Genomic DNA, 12,294 nt, shown 5'->3' on the forward strand with positions numbered 1-12,294 from the left:
AAACAAAAAGAATATGGAAGAAGGAGGATGTAACTTTTTCTGGAGGATTTAGAAAAAAAATCCCATTTCTCCCATGAGAGTTAACTTCTGAGTTAGGATTTGAAGGATGAAGAAGAGTTTTTTCTGGAATTTTTCTGAGGTATGTGTATTAATCAGGACAGGCTAGGTTATGATGGGGTAACAAATAGATCTCAGAATCTCAGCACTTGATACAACAAAGGTTGCTAGCTTCTTGCACGCCCTGTGTGTCTATACAGATCAGTGAGAACTCTGCTCCCCACAGTTGTTCAAGGACTCAGCCTGATAGAAGTGCTGCCATCCTGTAACCCTGCCATGTAGAGACCTGGCCTTCTTGGTCACTATGATAGGAGAGAATAGAGGCTGGGGGGTCTCGGGTAAACTTTTCATTGCCTCAACCTGAAATGTAGCTTCTACCCGCAGTTCATTGGCTAGAACTTGTCATCAGGCATCAGCCTCCTACAAGAAAGTGGGAAATGTAGGGGAGCAAATGGAGTATTTTGGGGGCATGGCTCTGTCTGCTTCAGTAGATAAGCAGGGAGATTGTGTTCAGTCAAGACAGTGGTTCTCAACCAGGGGAGGTTTTGCCCCTCTAACATTTGACAATGTCTGGAGACAGTTTTGGTTCTTACAACCGGGGGTGCTCTTGACATGCAGTGGGTAGAGAGGTCAGGGATGATCTTAAATATCCCATAATGAACAGGACAAACCTCACAACAAAGAATGATCAGTAGTCATTAGAATGATCAATTACCAATAATTGTCAATGATCAATTATCACTATCAATGATCCCTTTTGACCAAAATGTCAATAGCGCGAAGGCTGAGAAGTCTTGGATCAAAGGAATATCTTAAACTAGGAGATAATCAGGAACAAATATGGTGGGTGGGAGAAGTAACATAGCACAGTAGTTAGCAATTGGGGTTCTGGAATCTGTCAGTCATGGGTTCAAATCCAGTCTCCTTTACTTACTAGCTACACAACCACTGGGGAGTTGTTTAACATCCCTGAGACTCAGTTGCTGAGAATAATAGTAGAATCCACTTAGCACCTAGCCTGACATTTGGAAAGTCTCAGCAATGGCTGCTGTGTTATGACAATTATACCTTTTTCTGGCTCAGATCTAAGTAAATGTGGTCATAAGAGGCACATCTAAATTAAAGGTATACAGAATGTTGTATAAAAATATATAATACAACAAAAGCAAATACAAACAAAATCAAGCTGGCTTAACTCTATTGAGAATACATGTAACAGACTTCATAGAACAGTTATTATTAGAAATGGAGAGGGCCACCAAATGATTGTTTATATTTGTAACTTAGAATGTCTGAAGTGTAAAGAAGAGGGGGTGGTCATGGTAGATGTGACTGGAGAGATTGGGAACCCCCAGAATGTGACACAGAGATGGGCCAGTTCTTGAATACTGGGTATGTGAGCTAACTTTGTGAAATTCAAGTGAAATTCATATAATATGCAATTTACCATCTTTAAAGTCTATAATGCAGTGGCATTTAGCGCCTTTCCTCTGTTGTGCATCTACCATTTCTGTCTAGTGTCAAAACTTCACTATCCTGAAAGAACACCCCATGCACAACAAGTAATCACTCCCTGTCCCCCCTGTCCCAGCCCTAGGAAACCACGAGTCTTCTTTCTGTTTCTTGAGATTTTCCCATCTCCAACATTTCATATAAATGGAATCCTACAACACGTGACCTTCTGTGCCTGGCTTCTTTCACTTGGTGCCATGTTTTCGAGCTTCATCCATGTTGGAGCCGTGTTAGTGTTTTAGTACCTCATTCCTTCCACTGAACGGATGGGACCACATTTTGTGTATCCAAATCATTGACATTGGATTGTTCCCACCTTTTGCTTGTTGGGAAGAGTGCTGCCATGAACATTCACATACAATGAGTGGGGATATGTTTGCATTACTCTTGGGTATTTACCTGAGAGTGGAATTGCTAGGTCATGTAATTCTATGTTTAAATTTTTGAGGAACTATCCAACTATTTTCCCCAGTGTTTGAGCTGTTTCTGTGCTGGGCACTGTGCTAAATGCTTTATTTTTAAAAATTTTTTTAAAAAGATTTTATTTATTTGAGAGACAAAGAGAGTGAGCACGAGCAAGGGGAGAAGGAGAGGGAGAAGTAGACTCCTCCCTGAGCAGGGAGCTTCGTGTGGGGCTCAATCCCAGGATGTTAGGATCAGGACCTGAGCCAAAGGCAGACGCTTAATTGACTGAGCCACCCAGGTGCCCCCCTCAATGCTATATATCAAGTCATTCTGTTCTGGTAACAACTCCATGAAGTTAGATACTGTTAATATCCCATATCCTAATTAAGGAAACGGAGGCACAGAGAGGTTAAGCAACTTGCCCAAACCTACACAGCTGGTAAGAGACAAAGAGTCCCAAAGAGAAAATGGGACCCACAGAAAGGTTTTGATCAGAGAAATACAAGAGTCAGATTTAATTCTTTGCTTTTCTTTCATTTTCTCCTACATCATTTTTGAGGACCAGCTCTGGGGTGGGGGATGGTGGACTTGGGTTGGTGGAAATTTGAGGGCAGAAAAAAAAAATCATGTCACCAGTCCTGGAAGAGTTTCATTTCCTCTCATGTGCTGGGACAGGACGCCCAGGAGGTGTGCAGACAAACATGGTGAGAACTTGCTTTCTTGCTAAATCACTGGGCTGTTTGACAAGGCTGGGAAAGAACCCAGGGCTGGGACAGCTGGGACAGAGTGGCCTGGTCGGGACAGGCTTGCTCACTCAGGGAGGGAATGACATCACCAACACCCCATTTTCCTCTGTCTGTTTATAGTTTCTCCCTCAAGAGCCCCCAGGGTGTTGGGACACTCTTCAGCTGTGTGGACCTGCGGGCAGATGTGGGAGGCAGGGGCACATGGAGGCCCCAATTCTGTCTGTTTCTACCATTATGCAGGACAGTGGGGCCGAAGGGTGGGTTCTTCCATTTAGGTGACCCCCACAACCCCTACCCTGGAAGACAGAGCTGTAAGTCAGGACAAGCAGGTTGGACTCTGCTTGGTGACATCAACCATTATTCACATGCAAACCTTTATTGAGCACCTACTGTGTGCCTACATTGTTCTAAATGCTTGGGTGTCAACAATGAAGGTCAAGGTCTTTGCCTTGTGGTGTCTCTTCTCATTATGGAGATTGACAGTCCAGTAGCTCCGTCTATCTCCGTCAGTATCTTAGATAGACGGAGCTACCAGACGCCCCAATGTGGCCACGTGCTCTGGAGGATATGAGCAGTGAAGGATGATAGACCAAGGGAGGACGCTGGCGTGGATCAGATGCAGGCATCCTCTGGTAAGCCTAATGATGGCCCTGCAAAAATGTCCCCGTCCTAATCACTGGAGCCTGTGAATATATTACCTTTCAGAGCTTGAAGGGCTTTGCAGATAGGATTAGGTTAAGCACCTTAAATGGAGGGATTATCCTGGATTATGGGGAGGGGGTCAATATCATCACAAGTTCCTTATGAGAAGGGGACAGGAGCATCAGAATCAGACGAGGAGATGCAATGACAGAAGCAGAGGTCACAGTGATGCAGGGCCAGGAGCCAAGGAATGCGAGAAGCCTCTAGAAGCTGAAGAAAGGGACTGCCCAGGTGTCTCATCAGTTTAGCGCTGCCTTCAGCCCAAGGCCTGATCCTGGAGACCTGGGATGGAGTCCTGGGTCAGGCTCCCTGCATGGAGCCTGCTTCTCCCTCTGCCTGTGTCTCTGCCTCTCTCTGTGTGTCTCATGAATAAATAAATAAAATCTTAAAAAGAAAAGAAGCTGGAGAAGGCAAGGAAACAGATTGTATCCTAGAGCCTGGAGGAGAAATGCAGCCTGGACAACCCATTTTAGATTTCTGACCTCCAGGACTCTAAGATAATAAAGTTGTGTGTGGTTTTTAGTTTTGATTTTTAAATTTTTAATAATTAAAAAAACCATTTATTTAAGAGGGAGAGTGCGAGAATGAGTACAGCAAGGGGAGAGGCAGAGGGGGAGAGAGAGAGAGAATTTTTTAAAAAGATTTTGTTTGTTTATTTATTTATTTGTTTATTTAAAGAGAGAGAGAGAGGGAGAGAGAGAGAGAATGACCACAAGCAGAGGGAGGGGCAGAAGGAGAGGGAGAAGCAGGCTCTCCACTGAGCAGGGAGCCTGATGCAGGACTTAATCCCAGGACCCTAGGATCATGACCTGAACTGAAGACAGATGCTTAACCAACTGAGCTACTCAGGCACGCTGGGAGAGAATCTTAAGCAGGCACCATGCTCAATCTAGAGCCAGACATGGGGCTTGATCTCATGTCCCTGAGATCATGACCTGAACCAAAGCCAAGAGTTGGATGCTTAACCAACTGAACCACCTAGGTGCCCCTAAAGTTGTGCTGTTTTAAGCCACTAAGTTTCTAGTAATTTGTTATAGCAGCCATAAAAAAAATCAATATAGACGTGAATGAGGAGAAGACCTAAGACTCTGGAAAAAAGTATTCCAGGTAGAAGGATCAGCAAGTGCAAAGGCCCTGAGGTATGAAGTAAGATTGAGCAGCAAGTGCTGTGATTGAGATAGTGAAAAGTGCGCTATGGGAACACACAGGAGGGTTGGTGCATTTGAGAGTGGGTAGCCCTGGAAAAGCTCTTAGAGGAGTGCATGCTTGGACTAAACCCACAAAGCCTGGCTCTTGAAAACCCTGGCTCTTGAGTCCAGCTGACCTAGGTCCAATCCTGGCTCTGTCACTTAGAAGTGATGTAGCCATGGGCAAGCCACTCTCTCTGTTCAAGTCTGTTTCCTGATCTGTTAAAAAGGTTAACGATAATACTTGGTGGCATTTTTGTGAGCGAATCATGTAAAACCCTCCCCCCCAGTCGGTGCCACATTTTAGGTGCTCAGTTCATGTTTGGTACGATGATGACAAGGATAGGAATAGGGATGGCATCTTGGTTGGTTGCAGGGAACGGCATGGGACAAGGCCAGGAGGTGTGAGAGTGCACTGCCTCCCAGATGCATCACTTAATCCATGATTAAATAAATTTATGAGGCTTCTGTAGACTATTTATTTATTTATTTATTTATTTATGATAGTCACACACACACACAGAGAGAGAGGCAGAGACACAGGCAGAGGGAGAAGCAGGCTCCATGTACTGGGAGCCCGACGTGGGATTCAATCCCGGGTTTCCAGGATCGTGCCCTGGGCCAAAGGCAGGCACCAAACCGCTGAGCCACCCAGGGATCCCTTCTGTAGACTTTCTTATGTGCTTTCCCATCTGGTATTGCTCACGGGGTCTGAGGCTGCCCATGAGCACCTGCCCTGGGAAAGAGGTTTCTGACCAGTGGTGTGACTGCAAGACCAGCTCCTGGCTGCCCATCCTGCTTATAGCCAGTCCCTCAAGAATGGGCAAGGATGAAGGAATGATTCCTTGCAACGGGGTCCCAATCTATGAGTTGAGGGCTTTGGAAGCCGGAAGCAGAGGTTGGTTGAACACGCATTGCTTTCATGGGCTGGCCACCTGCCCCATGCCCAGCTCTGCCAACCTCTAGGCCAGTTACAACTGTGGCCCTGCCCACGTGGGGGGCAGTTTGGGTCCTGGCAAAGGCCTGCCAACTGTATGCAAACATATTTGACTAGGTACATCTTTCGGCCCTTTTGCCGCCTTTGGGTTTCTATAGGCAAATGCTGTGCCTTGATCCTCCTTTCTTTATAGCCTATGCAAATACACTTTTGAGATGTACCCATGTGGTGGGCAGATGAGTCAGGACCAATTTTTTGTTGAGGGCAAAGGATAAAGGTGGATCTGCCGGTGGGCATCCACGAGGATGACTGCATTTGGGGAAGGGACAGTGTAAGTGACATTTATAGTAGCCTGGCTACTCAAAGTGTGGTCCTCAGACCAGCAGCATTGGCCACCAGGGAATCTAAATCTGCATTTTAACAAGATGAAGAAGTTGTGGGCACATGTTAAAGCTCCAGAGGCACTGGTTTGGCTGGTGGATATCAAACGTCACTGTTCATTAGAAATCCCCAAGGACCTCTGAAAAGTACTCACAGATCCCACCCCAGAGATTCTGACTTCATTGGTCTGAAATGTGGCCCTAACATCAACGTGCTCCCAAAACTCCCCAGATAATCCTGATTGAGAATTACTGATTTTACTTAGAGCTATGGTTCTTAAATCTTTGCATGCTTCAGAGGCTTCAGAGTCCTTGGAAAGCATCTTAAAACACAAACAGTTGGGCCCCACCCAGCGGTAGTCTGCTAAATGTTGTTAACCACAGAGTCTCTGGGGTGGGCATGGGGTGGGTGGGGTGGGGTTGGGGGAGAAGACCTGACCCGTAGCCAGCGTCCGTGGTGTAAATCTTCTCACTGTGGCTCTGGTGATCCAGTGCAAGCTGGCTCCACTGGCCACATCTGCGGGTTTTTGATTTACTAGGTAGGTCTGGGGTGAGACCTGAGAATTTATATTTCTCCCAAGTCCCAAGGCGATGCCCAGGCTACTGCTCCAGGGGCCCCACTTTGAGAACTGCCGGGTTAAATGAGAGATTGCAAACACGGCATCTTGAGAGCCAACACGAATCAATTTGTAGCTACTTGGAAGGCAGCGTTGAGTAGGCTCCTGAGGCTGTGTGAGGCTTAGTGAGAAAAAGTGCCATGATCAATTAGTCACGTCTGCCATGGGCACGGGATGGAGGCACCGGCCAGATCTCTGAGTGCTGCTTTATGGCTCCTTCATGAAAAATGGAAGGAACGTGAGATAGATGGAGTTGCATCTTCTGAGGACGTAGAGGAGTTGAGAACAGCTCAGTGTGACAGGCCATCTTAATGCTCAGAGCAGTGCTCAGGAATATGTGAGAAAGTCAGTGTGGAAAATCCAGTCCTCCAGGAGAGATGTGTTTTACTGGAATCCCCCCAGCCCAGAGAAACGGCCTCACAAAGGGATGGGCTCCACCGACACACACTCACACAACTCATTTGTTCAGACTGGCGCGGGCTAAAGCTCTCCTATCTCAAAAACACATGGGAGAAGACGTTTGCGGGAGCAGTAGGCCGGCCTTCAAGAGCACCAGCCCAGGAAGGGAGAAGATCAAGCAGAGACCATGAAGGAAGTTTCTTGAACTCCTGAGGCATTCCAGGAACAGAGAGCTGGAAAACCCAAAGGCAGGGCCCCTGCAAGGGGTGGGGTTGGGGGGGGGAGGCTGGTGGTGGTGATGGGAGATAAGAAATCCAGATTTCCATCTCCTAATTTCCTCTGCTTCCTCAGACCCAGGCTGTGTATAAACTGTATGCAAATCTGTTTACTTTACATTTTATTTCAATCTCAGTCACTCAGCTGTCAGGAGCTGCATCAACATGTCAGCGGGGTTGAAGAAACAAGCATTTTGAGTGGAAATATTTCAGATAAACAGACACGATGTTATGACATATCAAAACTGCCCAAACATGGGAAGCGGGGGGCGGGGGGGGGGGCGACCATAGGAAAGGGAGTGGGGGCAAAGCCACAGAAAGTAGATCTGTTTACCCTGGCACATGCTCCGTACGGTCAGCTGAAAGCAAAATAGGTTTTTTACGACTTGGGTTGCACGGAGAAGAAAGCTTCCCTCCTCCATGGCGTTAATGCATTTTGTCAGCCGAAGGAAAGGCCTGCTTGGCCAGGGTAGGATGCACTTTTCTCTCTGGTGTCCCTGCTGATTCCGCAAGAGGAAATCAGGCAAGGAAAGCAAAGACAAACCCGCTGGATTAACTTAATTAGCGATGGGGCGACCAGTTGCTTCGCTAAATCTAACAGCCAGTTTGAAGGTTGTCCTCATTCTCGCTTCTCACTGGGGCTTTTGACAAACGAAATCAAGAGGAGGCACAAAGGAGTGCCCTGGTTTCTGGGCAGGGGTGGGGGTGGCGATGCGCAGGGGAGAATGAAGTGGGCATCAGGCTCCTCTCCCCTGTCGTGTGTAGTTTGTAAATCAGTTTCGGGGATAAGTCGTACAGTTGCCTGGTTCAATAACCCGAAGTACAAAAAACGTTTTTTGGTGATATATTTGCTTCTCTGTCTTGATCCATTCGTTTTTCTGTCTCTTACCACCTCCAAACACGTGCGTGTGCGTGCGCACACACACACACACACACACACACACACGATTATATTTTGTGGGGTTCTGTCTGTGTTTGGTTCCCGAGCCACGGATCGATGAGAGTCTGTCCAAAAGAATAATCATGTTTCCTTAAAAGAATAATGACTACTTGCTGAGCACCTACTGTGTGCCAGCTGTGCTGGGCTCAGGTCATGGCCATTCCCAACCGTAACCCCGAAAGGCTGGAGGTACTCACCCCGGCTTGGAGGCGAGTTGCCCGCGGCTCTGAAAGGTGAAGGGCCACAGCGCTGGTGAGTGGAGGAGCCTCAACTCAGACTCGAGTCTGGCTGGCTCCAAAAGCTTTTTTTTTTTTTTTTTTTTTTTTAAATCAACTTGAGAGGGACAGGGCATGTGGCAAGGTAGCTTTGCTGGGCTGGGGCAGAGGGTGGTGGTGGTGGTTTGGCAGTGTTGGAAGCTGCCAGCCCTTTCAGCCAGGCTGAACTTGTCCACCCCCTGAAATGAACTTGCTTAGGAAAAGAACCACGTGCTTTCCCAAATGTGGGACAAGCCAGCAGCTGCCTCGGGGGTGTGCTTGGAAGATGTTGGCAAGTCCCCCAGGGCTCACAAATGTCTCCCCCTGCCACCTGTCACACGGCCTCAAATTCCACCATCAGAGAGGTATGCCCCTGGGCTTCAATTAAAGACTTTTTTCGGCACAGTTTAAGGGGAGACACTTCCCCCCGGAGAGGATACATCTCCACCCTCCACTTAGACTCTCCCTGCCCCTCTCGGAGGGGCAGCCAGCCAGGATTTGGCCTTGTCCCATGGCTTCATGGTATAGGTATTCTGGGAGACGGGGGGTGGGAGGGGTGGAGGGCTGGGAGACGGGTGGTCAGCAGGGAGGTGGAGAGGCCAGTGGTGGCCTCCAAGGCCACTGAGCAACCATAGTGTGGGGTGTGGGGCCGTTTGCAGACAAAAGTCTGTGTGTTTCCCAGAGAGAGGGGGCCCACCTGTCTTGTTGCCAATCTCGACTGGTGTGTTTTAGGCTGGAACCCTAAATAACCATGCTAGGAGCAGGGGAAGCCCAGACTTTGTCATAGGGTCGCATGTCACAGCTGCTGCTCAGCGAGTCTTGAACTCCCCTGGTTAGTCATGTTCTTTCTTGGCCTTTTTTCCCATGATTACACCACCTGTAGGATTATTCTCTTAATATTTTCCTCTGAACTGACTCACTTGAAAAAAAATAAACATCTATTTTAAGGTTGGCACGCCTGAGTTTCCTCACCAATAAAGGATACAGATGAATTCAAGCCCTCTAGCTTTTGTGCGGCAAATGCAAGAATTTGTTTTGATTTTTGTTTTTTATAGAGGAAGACAAGCATTCATGAAGCATTTTTAAAAAGGAAAACATTTAAAAAAAAAAAAAAAAAGGAAAACATTTGCATATACATCCTTGAGTCTGTATCACTTGCAGTTTGATTTGCCAGTTGTTTTTTTTTTTTTTCTACTACATGCTAAGATAACAACTATTGGAATAAAAATTGATTAAGGCTCATCCAGGTGCCATCGTAAATTATATCATATGGTAGTATCGTGTCTTGCCCCAAACTCCAATTATTCTTATGGAAAAACTGAAGCTTTAAGATGGAAAACTTAAAAAGAATTGTTTGTTTGTTTATTTATTTATTTATTCATGAGAGACACAGAGAGAGGCAGAGAGAGAAGCAAGCTCTGTGCAAGGAGCCTGATGTGGGATTCGATCCCCTGGTAGCCACCGATTTGCTATTTCCATGGATTTGCCTGTTCCAGACATTTCTTACAAATGAGATTGTGCACTATGTGGCGTTTTCTATACATGTTTTCCACTTAACATCATGCTTTGAGGCTCATCCATGTTATTTCAGTACTTTGTTTCTTTTTATGGCTGAATAGTATTCTGTTGTATGGATAGACCATGTTTTGTTTTTCCATACATCTGAGAAGTGGCTGTTCCCACTTTTTGGTTCTTAGGATCAATGGGGCTGTGAACATTTATGTGCAAGTTTCTCTGGGGACACATTTTCATTTCTCTTGGGCATGTAGCCAGGAGTGGAATTGCTGGGTCCTGTGGTGAGGGCAGGGCCTGAAATGTTCCTGTATGTATTGGAGCATGTACAAGTAAGGAGATGGGTCTGACTTATTTTTGTTGTTTTACGTTATTTTATTTTCTTAAAATGTTATTTATTTATTCATGAGAGACCCAGAAAGAGAGGCAGAGACACAAGCAGAGGGAGAAGCAGGCTCCTTGTGGGGAGCCCGATGCGGGACTTGATCCCAGGACCTTGGAATCACGACCTGAGCTAAAGGCAGACACTCAGCCACTGAACCACGAAAAACAGGTGCCCCTGTTTTTGTTGTTTTAAATCAGATTCTCCAAGAAGGGTAAGCAGCCTCAGACGCAATGAGCCCTTCTGACTCCCAGCTCAGTGGCTTTATACCAACAAGGCTTCATCTTCCTTCCTATCTTGTTTAGCTGGTTTCAACCAGCCTACCCCATGCCAGGCAGTGTGCTGGGCCTGAACATACAAATAGAAGCACTTCTTTAGGGAGCAGAGGGTAGGAGCCCTGGGGTCAGGGAGGCTTCCTGGAGGAGGTGCCAGCCGAATCTAGTGAGAGCCAGGCAGGCCAAGAGGTGGGAAGGGCTGAGTGAGGAACAGTGCTTCCCAATCCCCTTGGCAGGGATGGAGCTGGCGGGAGCTGCCTTTCCTTCCCCTGGAAGCACAAGTGCTTGGAAATGGTATCTCTTCAGCCCACCCGCTCATCAGTGTGGCAGATGCGGGCCATTACTCTGATTGCCGCTGAAAGCGGTGGCTGGGGCCCAGGGCACGTCTGAGGATTACTTGGGGGCCCCCTGGGGAAGCGGGGCCCCTGCAGAGGGTCTGCCCCCACACACCCCAGAGGCAGGTGTTCTGCAAGCTTCCCACACAGGCCTGCCAAAACCGTCCGCACACTATGCAGCAGGCACACACGCACGCAGGCATGCGATGTCACCCTGAGCAGCTGGCACGGCCACCGGGGGATCTGCGGGTGGTGAATGGGGTCTGCGGGCCCTGGCTGACCTGCAGCCCTTGGGTCCCATGCTTCTCCTGCTTGTGCGTCTGGGTCATCAATTTTTGGGGGGCACTTTCTTAGGACAGGACAGGCTGGCTCTGGTTTCGCAGAGAATTTGGAAGGACGAAAGCCACGACGTGCTTAGCTGGATGCCTGGCCCTACAGAGTCGTGTGGTTAACATGTTATTTATGGCGCCCTCCTGACTCTGGTCTCATATTAAGCCTCTGAGTGGGGCACTGGGCCTTGACCAATCAATCAACCAACCAACCCTACGGGCTGATGAACCAGGGTTAACCAGCTAGTTTTATGTTCTCTTACAGAGAGGGCCAAGGATTGTTGTAGAAGCTGTGGGAAATGGGCTGTTCTGTATTTTTTCATGTAGCCTCTGTTTGTGTCGCTTTATTAAAGGGACTTTTCATGTGGTGTATTTGTTGCTGTGGAACTCTTTTTAAAAAAAATTAAATTTCGGTAAAAAACATACAACTTAAAATGTACCATTTCTAGGTGGATGGTTCAGTCCACCTAAGCGTTAAGGATATTGGTCTTGTCATATGGTGGATTTGTGCAACAGATCTCCAAAACTTGCAAAATTAAAATTGTACCTATTAAATAACAAAGACCCCCTGATCCTTCCTTCCTTTCAGCCACTGGCAAGCACCAACCTTCCTTCTGTCCCCTATGAATCTGGCTACTCCAGGGACCTTGCAGAAGTGGAATCAGACAATATTTTTAGTTTTTGTAGCTGGCTGATTTGATTGAGCATGATGTCCTCAAGTAGTCCACACCGTAGTATGTGATAGGATTTCCTTTTTTTTTTTTTCTTTTTTAAGATTTTACTTATTTATTCCTGACAGAGAAGAGAGAGAGAGACAGAGAGAGAGTGAGGGGGGCGGGGCAGAGGGAGAAGCAGGAGCCATGCAGGGAGCCCGATGTGGGACTCGATCCTGGGTCTCCAGGATCACACCCCGGGCCGAAGGCGGTGCTAAACTGCTGGGCCACTGGGGCTGCCCGGATTTCCTTCTTTTTAAAGGCTGAATACTAGTCTAGTGTGTGGATATATTACATTTTGACAGATTTTTGGGCTCTTTCCACCTCTTGGCTGTTG

General features: G+C 47.3%; 1 long non-coding RNA gene across 2 annotated transcripts in view; it reads left to right on the top strand.

Annotated features, from left to right (window-relative positions):
• The window catches only part of LOC140594143 (uncharacterized), a 208,436-nt gene that overhangs the window by 47,598 nt on the left and 148,544 nt on the right, over positions 1-12,294 (top strand). The gene's annotated exons all lie outside the window — the stretch shown is intronic.

This window comes from Vulpes vulpes, chromosome 10 (genome assembly GCF_048418805.1).
Source record: "Vulpes vulpes isolate BD-2025 chromosome 10, VulVul3, whole genome shotgun sequence".
Taxonomy (NCBI): Eukaryota; Metazoa; Chordata; class Mammalia; order Carnivora; family Canidae; genus Vulpes; species Vulpes vulpes.